Source organism: Solea solea, chromosome 2 (genome assembly GCF_958295425.1).
Source record: "Solea solea chromosome 2, fSolSol10.1, whole genome shotgun sequence".
In the NCBI taxonomy this organism is placed as follows: Eukaryota; Metazoa; Chordata; class Actinopteri; order Pleuronectiformes; family Soleidae; genus Solea; species Solea solea.
Window position 1 is genome coordinate 3,615,936 of NC_081135.1, and position 9,142 is coordinate 3,625,077.

A 9,142-nucleotide genomic window follows, 5' to 3' on the forward strand; every position below is an offset into this window, starting at 1 on the left:
GAGTGGAGAGGGGGCTACAACTGATTTGCTTTCATCACAGTCTATGGAAATCATCAAAGACTCCCTCTCTCCCTCCCACGATCCCGCTCTTCACTGTCCACTGTGTGTGTGTGTGTGCACATTGGTAGTTTTCCATGAAGGAAGGTCATGAGGGTCCCAGGGGGAGAGTCTCCACAGACGGGGGAGGAGTCAGAAAAGGAATTCAGTGTGGGTGTGTGTCAGGATGCTTATGATAATGACCAGGAAGAGGGAATGTAACGGGGGAGGGTACAGGTGTGTGTGTGTGTGTGTGTGTGTGTGTGTGAGTGAAATCATGTTGCGCAACAGCAGAAGTGGAAAACTCCAAAGTACAAGTGGGGGCTGTGTGTGTGTGTGTGCGAGTGTGTAGTTGTATTTATAGCTTTGTGAGGACATTTTGACCTTGCATTTTTGTCTGGGCGCGCCACTTTAAAGTGCTTTTTCGGGGGTTAAGGCCTGGTTTTAGGGTTAGGATTAGAATTGGGCTTAGGTTAGAGTTAGGATAAGGGCTATGGTTAGGTACTTAGTTGCAATGGTTAAGGTTAGGGCAGAACCTAATTTCTGAGGAACTGGCAGAAGATAATACAGTGTGTTCAGAAGAATAGCTACACAAACTTGTGCATTTACTTATGTTGATGTCTTTGTGAGGACATTTTGACCTTGTGGGCCCCACAACTTTAAAAGCTTTTTTCAGGGTTGAGACCTGGTGTTTGGGGTAGGTTTAGGCACTTAGTTGTGATGGTTAAAGTTAGTATAAAAAGCTAGGGAAGGCATTACGTCTATGGTGTGTCCTCACTAAGATATAAAAACAAGTTACCTCTGTAGGACTTTGTCTGGCATAAACACTGACCTTGTCAGGACCAATAGTCCTCATGGAGACCCAAACCTGGTCCTATAGTTATGGTTAGTCATTAAATGGTTATATGGTTAAGGTTATAAGTAATGTTTTGTTGAGGCTGTGCCAATGAATGGACGTCAATACAGTGTCCTCAGAAGAATAGCTACACAAACTTGTGTGTGTACTTGTACTTATATCTTTGTGAGGTCCAAAAAAGGGTACAAACCTATCTTTGTGGGGACTTTTTGGGTAAGCCCTGGTTTTAAGGTTGGGGTTAGGTACTTGATGGTTAAGGTGGGGGTATTGGGGCTGATATGTGTCCTCACAAAGATATAAAAACAAGTTTGTCTGTGTGTATTTGTGACATCTTTAGGACCTTTTCTGGCATAAACACTGATCTTGTTAGGACCTTTAGTTCTCATTGAGACCAAAACCTGGTTCTGATGAGGCAGAAACTAATTTCTGAGGACCTGGTAACGTTGGGGAACTTAGATTCAATTTGGTTCTGATTCTGGTTAAGAAGTTAGAAGTAATGTTTTGCTTAGGCTGTGCAAATGAACGGAAGTCAATGCCGTGTCTTCAGCAGAATAGCTGCATATACTGTGTGTGTGGGTGCAGGAAATGAAGTGGTATTGCACACTGGTGATGTCACATGTAAAAGCTGAAACGCACACAGAACTGGCTGGTTCATAACTTTGCTATCAGAGGAAGCAAGAAGTTTGCTCAAGTGCAAAACAAATGGATCTGTGGAGAGACAGAAAGAAGGCGAGAGAGAGATAAGAACACTGGAAGGAAAAAGTGAGGGAGACATACAGTAGATAGACAGATGCAGAGAGAGAGAAATCTTTTGTTTTGAGATTCCGGTGTCCTTTACAAGGACAAGCAGACATGACACTAACGTCATATGAGGAAACTCCTCCTCCTCCTCTTCTGTCCCTTCAACTCCTCCCTCGCCAACTTCCTCTTGTCTGTCCTCTGACTCTCAGCTGTGGTGAAAGAGAAAGCAAGGAAGCGGCTGTATGGAACAATCATGATTCAACAGCATAAAGTTATTTCATGGTTGTGTCAAACTTTTTCTTGAGTTTTAATACAGCTCCAGCAAAGTATGACACACCGTCAGACAGATTTAATTTGATCTAATTTGCACAGAATTGTCAAAAAATAATAACATTTAAAGCCTCCATTTAAAGGCCAAACCTTACTGAACGAAACTACATTGATTCCAAAACCATTACAGTACTATAATATATAGTAAATTCAATTATAATAGTGTGGATAAGTCACCCTTGTCTTTGTTGTCTAAAGAGTTACCGTTAACCGGATGACCTTTGACCCAGTTGCTGATGAGAGGCCCCGTCTCTCTGTGGGGAAGTGAGGGCAGCCTCCAGTCAGTCAGTGACACACTGTTCAGTAATGTCGTGTGTCACAACTTTATAGTTGTCACAGTTTAGGACATTCCTGCATACTTTACTTGCAAAAACAGGCAGCCGTGTTGACTTCAGATTTTCACATTGTCTCTAAAAACTTGCTCGTCAATAGCGGACAAGTTTATTTGGCAGCAACCTAAACAGCCGCAGCCATTTTTCACCTTCAGGCAAAACCCATTCTCTAAACGATTACTTAAATTCAGCTTTGAGGTGAGAATTATACGTCATTTAGTTTTGGTAGACACGGCCTAAATGTAGGTGTAGCAGCGTGTTTACAAGTCTTAATGACAGCGTACGCGACAAAGTGGGCGGCAGAAAGACACGAGGCCTGAGCTGTGGATGCCGAGGAAAGATTTCCCAGCACAGTGAAGCAACACATTTTGTTATATCACAAGTTCACGACTTCCCTACTTGCAATATTTGAATGTTATTTCAACACATTGACACACACACAGAGTGTGCATGATTGATTTGTTTAGCACAGAATGTTGAATACTGGCACACACTAGCCAGCCAGTTTATACAACACTATACAGCTATACATTTAGGGTTGATTTATTAATTTTTGTATATTTATTTTGTGTTTATTTCTTTTCACATTGTAAAAAAAACATACAGTTAAAGTTCCATGAGAGTATGCCTAAAAGATCGCACTCTAGAGGCTTGAAAACAGACATTCTCCAGTGAGAATATTCTAGAAAATGGTTTGATTTTCACACACAAAAGACAAAACTTTTCAATCTCACATAATAATTTCCAATAATTGAAAATACAGGCACAAATGTGAAAAAAAAAGCCAATAATAGTTTGATGAAATGACAACTAAGCTAAGCTACGACAAAAGCTAAGCTACATCTGTGGCTAATGCTTCCCCCGAGTTGCTAGTACACTGCTATGTTTACTGTTAATGACACTTCTTTCTTATTTGCTTCACAGTTCTGTCGCACACATATTACTGGTTAATTTTTATACCACACACGTGTTGCTGCTCTGTTTGTGTGCACAAAATACCATGTAGATCGTTGTTATCGACTGCTGTTGCTAACATTGGCTAGCCCGAGATACGTGTCCATTTCCGACTTCTCAGCTGGAGCTAGTTCTGCCCCCTTATGGTCAACCAGAATAATCATTAGTTGGTGAGATTTCATTGGTCGCCGTGGTGAAAAAACTTGAAAAAAAAAACACCTATTGGAAGCTGTGTCTTGTCAAAATAAAACTGAAACCTGTATGGCTGAACAATGCATGGCTTTAATTTGAAAGGGTGGACACAGGAAGTGTGGTCACACTGTAGTTTGACAGAAGTCACTTTGGCGTTTACGGCTGATGCACTGCTGACGACAAAGCTTAAAGTAAAAATTGTTAGGAACATGGTAATGTTATTCAGTTGAAGTTGAATAAATGCATAAAATGTTTATAAAGTTACTTCTTATTCTTACTCTGCGCCTGCGCCGCTGTAAAATGAATCGATAAGAAATGATTTATAATTTTATGTGGTGGTGTTACAGGTTGATTGAGTGCTGTGTTGAAAATCAACAATATATTCAGTCTACTGTCTGGTCGATCTGACAATTTTCGCTTTAGACATTAATAATTCAAGAGCTCATTATAAAGTATGGCTTTATTCAAACTGAGTATGATGTTCTAATGTATTAAAATTCAACACAATGTTCGGATCCTCTTTGCCGATTGTTCCAATCCATTCACAGTCGGGAAAGCCTGAATTGGAGCACAGTGAACCTGGGGTTGACCTGCAGGCTGTGGAGTTTGTGTGTTTTCTGTTTTCCCGGAACGTTCACTGAATTGAATTAGAATTTTAAAAAACTTCCCACTCACTATTCTCCTATGCTGGTCATCTTTGTTGTGCGTGTTATGTCAGCGGACTTGCTTGCATCCACACTCAGTTCTTTACACATTACAGTGATGCATGCATGAGTGCATACTGAGACCGGGTGAGTGGAGACAGTGGCTCTATTGTTGCTGCTGCCTACAGTGCCTCTTTATCCTCTCTCACTCACTCTCTCATTTTCTGTGCCACTGTGCGCCTCTACTGCACATGGATGAAGGATAAAAGAGTATAAAGTCACTTCTTTATTTGTGTATCTGGTGATTTGTTATGCAGGATTGTATCCACGTCTGTCCCGGCATTTGTTCAGGACGAGTCTCCCTGTGGAGGGGCATCATGCCTATCCCTTGGCAAAGAAACTCACTGTTTATTTCCAGAGTTATAATTAACATTGGCAGCCGAACCTGTTTCTCTCCACAACAGGATGAGCCTCAGTATGAAGATAAAGATAAATGCAGAAATAGCAAAGGACACACAGAGCCCACAGTGTGACTTTAATGAAAGTGATGTTTTGGAAGAATCCTGATATGAAAGATGACCATGTTTTTCATGACCGTGCAGGAATCTTACTGTAAATTCTGCTTCTTCTACTTTTTTTTTATTTTAATTTTATTCTTTATAAGTGACTACATTTAAAAAACACATGATGTGATTCAGGTTTTGAGTTGATATTGTGTCCGAGAGGTTTTAAATACTTTTTTTTCTAGCTTAGACTGTGACCTGTAATTAGAATATTGCAGATGATCACAGTAGAATCAGAATTCTAAAACAAATTATCTTTCTCTTTTTTTTATTCCACTCTTCCTCCTTGCAGCTACACAGTAATCCTCACTGAGATTAGAAGGAATGTGTAAGATCTGAGTGTGTGTGTACTTGTATTTGTTACCTCTTAAGGACCTTCTCTGGGATAAAACCCTGACCTTGTTAGGACCAGTAGTCCTCACAGAGACCAAAACCTGGTCCTAATGGGGAGCTGGTTAAGTATAAGACTAAGATTTGAATAGTGGTTAGGTTAAGGTTATGTATTTTTCTGGTTATAGTCACAATGAATGGCAGTTAATGCAGTGTCCTCAGAAGAATAGCTGCACAAACCCGTGTGTGTGGGTCTGAATAAACGATGCATAGATCTCTCACTGAGATTCTTCTAATCCTTGTCTTCATCGCACAGGTTGAAATAGCAGGATCTAAATCTAGTTTATTTAAACAAGCCTAAAGTTTATTCAAACATGTAACATGTTCCAGCAGCTCACTGATTATTTCTTTCATGACAGAAATGTTTACCAACTCTTCACTGGTTTTCCTCTCTGTGTCTCGTGCAAGTCTTCCTGGTGAGAACAGGGCTCGGGTCAAAGGTTTGCACCAATAAACGGCAGCACAGTCTGTTTCTTTACCGTTTAATATGCTCGTCTTTAATAAAATAAAATAGATGAAAGCTGCAAAAAAGCATTGTGTGGGCCCTGCACTTTGGCTTTGACTCAGTTTTCATATGCCAGTGTTTTCTGGCCAGGCCTCTTGTTTCACATGTGACGTTTCGAGCAGATGGGTCAATGCAAAATGGTGCTAAATTCAAAATGGCTGACTTCCTTTTGGGTTAAGTTAATGTCCGATGTGTTCAGGGTTGGTCTCTTGTGTCACGTAGGAAGTTTCGAGCCAATCAGTCAATATATGGCAAAGTTACAGGGCACTTCCTGTTTTCGTGGCGATTGCTTGAAATTTGCCTTTAAAATTCCGATAGTTGCCATGGCCACGCCCCTCTTGAATCTGCAAGACCTTTTGATAACTTTTGACGTTCTATAACTATATGTTATAACTATAACATTCATCTTTTGATGAATTGACGACTTTTTTGTGTTGCTATGTGCTCAGACAAGTTCGTTCATTTACGAAAAGTGCAAAATCACCAAGATGGACTTCCGGTGAAGTTGAGGCCATGGTCCAAATAGACGTCTTTGTTTGTCTTGGGCTGTAACATGTTTCCACCAAGTTACGTGGAATTTACCGAGCCGTTTTGCACCACTTTGTTTTTAACATATTTCCCTGATTTCATAGCAGTTCTGTTCTGATTTGCGTGACAATTTTCATCCATTTTCACCGACGTTTAGTGCCTCAAAAATACGATTATTTGCGGAGAAAAGAAAGTTCATAAAAGGGCCATGAAAAGTTGCAAATAAATGATTGGAGACGTGTCTCTGGGCAGTAAGAGGAGGGACACCTTTACAATTGTCCAATCTCTTTGCTCTAAGATCAAAGTATGTGTTCATTTTTGGCTTCTCACCGGCTCAGGCTTGGTTTTGTTGACCACAGACCAGATGTGTGAGAGGTTAAACCCGAGACTTTGTTGAGCTTTTGGTCGTCCGGTCATCTTGAAGGAATTCATTTGGCTCCACTAATAAGCGTATGTGTCATCAGATTAGCTGTGGAAATGACATTAGGTGGAGGAACCGTGTAGGATGAGAAGGTCACGGGACCACGAGCCGTACCTGCTGTGACCTCCTATGGTTGTTTATTTGCAGTGGAAGCTTGTTTCCAGATTTCCTAAACATTTTAGTTGTTCTTTAAGAACATTTTAGTGTTAGGAATCAGTTTCTTCTCCTCATATAACTTTATATCTTGACAGAAATGGAGCTGCACAGTAACTTAGCTGTTTTACAGATGATGGAAAATGGCTTTTACATCACATCTGACCTCAGCCTGTGGTAGATTAAATAAGAGAGGCAGCTGAAGATAAAGAGAGCGAACTTTTGTTTGACTTTTCTGTCTTTGTTTTATCAATCAGCCTGGGAAGAGTGTTCTGTTTTCTCTTTCTGTCTTCACTTTTATCTCCAGGAGGAAGACGTTGGACCTTGACACCTTAATATAGTCCCAGTAAATCAAATACAGGGTCAAGAACAAAGCCAGTTAGAAACTGTACCTGTATCATAACTGGTTTTGTTATTTCATCCTGTATTTTATTGGTTGGATGTATGTTTGATGTGTATGATAGTTGTATATGTTTGTGTTGTTATAATCTGTGCTGACTTCTTGGCTGCTCTTGGAAAATGGATTTTTTGAATATCAATAAGGCTTTTTACCTGGTTAAATGAATGATATATATATATATATATATATATATATATATATAAAAATATATATGGTGCTTTTTTTAAGTAAAAGTCTCTGTCTCTGTCCACGCTCCAACACAACCCTGCAATTTTCAAAATAAAAGTCTCCGTCTCTGTTTGTCCACACGCAAACACAACCCTGCAGTTTTCAAAATAAAAGTCTCAGTCGGTTCATCCACACTCAGACACAACAATAAAAGTCCCAGTCTCTGTGCGTCCACGCTCAAACACAGCCGATACTAAAATGTGCCGGCCAGCGATTGCTCAATGGAAAAGTTATGACCGCAAGAATCAACTGAACAATGCCAAACTGTAGGTCACTTAAAAAGACTTAAAAGTCCCGAAAACATACGTTAATCTCCAGCATTTAGCAAGGAAATGTCTAAAATCTCAATATTTAACCCAGTGCTAGAACTTTATCATGGAAAAGTGCCGTTGGAGTTGTTTTTTGGGGGGTTTACGTGGATGTACATTGAGCAAAAACTTTTAAAAACAACAAAGAAAGAGATTAAGTTGTGTTTCTGTGTGGATAAGGCCCTCGAGTCACACATAAGGTATTTGTGCCGCCACTTTTTCTCCTTCAGTTGTTATAGTCTTGAAACGTTTTGAATCCCCCTTTTGTTCCTCCAAAGCCTGCTGCACCCACAACAATCCAAAATATTAAACATTAAACGGCAGTACGTGTCGCTGAACTGAGCATAGAGTTGGGAAGGGGAAAAAAATCCTCCTTTTTAGTTTTTCTCTTCAAGCTTGAGACAAACACCTACGTTGGGAATTTCAAGCAGGTGTGTGAAGTCGCCTTTCAGGAGTTGCAGAAAACGTGTTTTGGTTCTCGGACCGTGTAGCTCAGTAGTACTCTTTGCTGTTCGCTGTGTGTTGCCATGCTTGAAGCACTGGCCGTGGCATTAGCAGTGCTAGTGTTAAGATTGTGTCTAGCAATAATGGTTTTAATGGTTTAGTAACACGTGAGATCAGTAGCATGCGTCTGTATGTCATGTACTGTGTATAAGGCTGGCACTGCAACACTGTGAGGACTCTCTGCACTCTACTTTCCAAATTAGCTGCAATCTTGACTCTCAGCTTGACATGACCGCTGCACTCAGAAGAGGCAGAAAAGAGGGAGGAGTACATGCTAGTTATGAACACTGTGGTGTTTCATAAGAGGCAGAGGAAATAAGTGTGAAGAGTTTAGAGTGAGGGGTAATTTCCCGTGAATTAAGGCACGTTTTTCTCGTAAGGTCCGCCCAACACAGGAAATCTGACTTGAGTTTACAAATGTGGGAGAGAGACACGACGACCCTTGTAACCAATTTTCAATGTTTTAATTCTGAGGCAGCACGGACTACACGATCCAGTCAAGGCGCAGGACCACATGAAATGATTTCAGTGATTTGTGGTCTCACAGAAACTAGCTGTCGTGTGTGCGATGTTTTGTGCTGAGAAACGGGGAAAGAAACTGCGGATCAAGTCAGGGCTGAGACGGAATCGACTTGGCTTGTACGGTTCTAAACAAAACATCTTTGTTACTTCAGGAATCAGGAAGACTCTGATGCGTCCAATGACATTAAAATTGCGTCTGTTAATCCCTCACACTACAGGATGATTTGGCCAGATAATCTGTTCAAATCAGCCTCAAATTGGGCCAGATTAGGACTGAAATCTGGCCAATTATCCTCTAGTGTGGGGCAAGGTTTATGAAAGGTTGTTAAAGTGAATTTTAGGCTTATACAAAATAATCTCCCTTCCCAGAAAACCTTAAATGCATGATTTTTAGGAGTCATCTTGATTACTGTCTATATTTGAGGGTTAAAGCACTGAGTCTTTTGGCTCAGTTACTCTTTACCCCCATGGCCTGATACAAAGCCCACACGACTGTTGACGCCGCACCAGTCAGCTCACGTCACTTTACCCTCAC